Below are 2,669 nucleotides of genomic sequence, written 5' to 3'. Positions count from 1 at the left end.
GAGATCGAACCCAGGCCCCTGAATTGGGAATTCCGAGTCTTAGACACTGGACCACCAGGGAAGTTTCATCAGGCATCGCTTCTTGATACCCAGGAGGACTGTCCTGGTTCCCCCCATTCATCCTGGCAGGGAACCAGCAAGGCAGGAAAACTCTGTCCCTGGCCTGACATCCTAACAGGATGGTCTACTCCCCAGGGTTACCACTGAAACCAGCTCTTAGCATAATCCATTATTTCCTGTTATACTCAGGCTTCCTCTGTTCCATAGCCATATTAACCTCCATCAGATAATTAAGGGTTTGGCTTTCCATGAGAGACCTTAAATGTCACCTCTCTGCCACCCGATACGTCTTTGAATGACACAGGCTCTAATGAGATGTTCAAATATAGAAAACTGAGTGACTCCTTGCTTTGGTCGTGACATTTATTCAGCCGGAGTGATCTGACTACACCACTACATTACTTATAATTTCCACCTGACCTTGGATGGTGGAGTGTAATCTTTAAGGAAACTATCCATTTAATCTCCTTCACCTTATTAGCATTTAATTACTATGACAAATTTTCAGATGTACAAAAGATGTTAGGATTATAATTCAATTTTCCCTTCAAACGGCCCAGTAGCCAAGGACAGTGGGACCATCTCTGACATCAGTGAGTTCTGACTGAGGAAGCATCCTGGGCCTGACTTGGTCTCCAGCCCCTTGGAGCAGCAAGCAGGGCTTATCCCAACCATAGCTGCCCCGGCCAGGGACCCTGTGCCCAAATCTTCTCTCTCTCTTTCTCATCACTGGGCTGAGCTTTGTTTTGCTGCTCAGGGTAAGGCCAAGTCATGGGACCGGGAAGAGGACATAAGATGCGAAGGATGTCAGCCCAGATCTGACAGCTGCGCTGGACAGTGGAGCCCATACGTGAATTGTTTTTTAAACTTTGACTTATTACTTATTTTATATTTGGCTGCACTGGGTCTTCGTTGCTTCTCGAGGGCTCTCTCCAGCGTCGGCGAACAGGGGTTACTCTCTAGTCGCAGTGTATGGGCTTCTCATTGCTGGGGCCTCTCTTCTTGAGGCCCCACAGGCTTCAGTAGTTGCAGCCCTCGGGCTCAGCAGTTGTGGCGCACGGGCTTAGTTGCTCCATGGCAGATGGAAACTGCAATGCGGGAGGCCCAGTTTCTATCCTTGGGTTGGGAAGCTCCCCTAGAGGAGGAAATGGCAACCCACTCCAGTATTCTTGCCTGGAAAATTCCATGGACAGAGGAGCCTGGTGGGCTACAGTCCATGGGGTTGTAAAGAGTCCGACTGAGCAACTTTCAATTTCATGTTAGGAATATTTTCCCATTTTGCTATAGTCTTTTTGAAGATCTTCCCCCTCTCCCCGATTTCCTTTCTTTTCTAACTTTCCTGTCCTGCGCTCAATAGAGTCCCAGTAGTGACAGCCTGGTATAATCCATTCATACTGCTTTCTATAATCTTATGAATATGTAAAACCATGTGTGTGTGAGTGTGACTATATCCACAGCCATGAATGATAGTGCATCAGTTAGTGGAAGATAAAAAGGCATAACAATCTGCGTTGTACAATCACACTTTTGCAAAATCAGATGATGGTCCCCAATATTTGATTTCCCTCTTTTAGGAAGGTAGCATGATATTCTCTAGTAACCTCCAAAACAGGGAGCCTGTACCCCACTGGCACAAAGAAAAAATATTCAAAGTTCTATCTCTTTATTTTTAATCTCATCTCTTTAAACTTTCTATTTAGTATTTGTTTACCCTACACTTAAGATACTCACACGTGCAAATAAATATCCATGTCCTGGAAGTATATGCTATCATTAAATGAGCAATGAGTAATATTTAGAGGCCACCAGTCTACAGATTCAGGGACTGCTTTATTCACACAGTTCCCTTTTGATGAGTATCTAGGCAGTTTCTAGCTAGGGCCACTACAAACTAAGCTGTAAAAAGCATCACTCTACATAGGCATTTCTGCACGAGTGCTTTTAGATCTATAGAACAGATTCCCAAAAGTGAAACTGCTGATTCAAAGGGTATGTGTACTTACAATTTTAAAAAATTTTCTTTCTTTTTGGCTGTGTTGGGTCTTCGTTGTCGTGCGTGGGCTTTCTCTAGTTGTAGTGAACAGGGTCTACCCTCCAGCTGTGGTATGTTGGTTTCTCATTGCAGTGGCTTCTCTTGTTCTGGAGCACAGGCTCTAGGGCACAGGGGCTTTAGTAGTTGGGGCACAGGGGCTTCGCTGCCCCGAGGCCTGTGGAGTCTTCCCAGACCAGAGATGGAACCCATGTCCCCTGCACTGGCTGGTGGATTCTTAACCACCAGACCACCAGTGAAGTCCTGTACTTGCAATTTTAATCAATACTGATGGCCCGCTCTCAAAAAAGTTTGTAATGATTCATATTCTCATTATCAATGTATACAATGTTTATCTCCCTGCATCTTTACAGGCTTTAGGAATTATCACTCTTTTCCAGGTTTACCAATCCAGTGGATGAGTTGAGAAACGGCATCCAGTCTTTAAGGCACCATCATGTCATGGACCTCCCTGGTGGCTCAGATGGTAAAGGGTCTGCCTACAATTCAGGAGACCCGTGTTCAATCCCTGGGATGGGAAGATCTCCTGGAGAAAGAAATGGCAACCCACTCGTATTCT

The sequence above is a fragment of the Capra hircus genome, chromosome 19 (assembly GCF_001704415.2).
Source record: "Capra hircus breed San Clemente chromosome 19, ASM170441v1, whole genome shotgun sequence".
NCBI classification, from domain to species: Eukaryota; Metazoa; Chordata; class Mammalia; order Artiodactyla; family Bovidae; genus Capra; species Capra hircus.
This window is presented reverse-complemented; position numbering follows the sequence as displayed.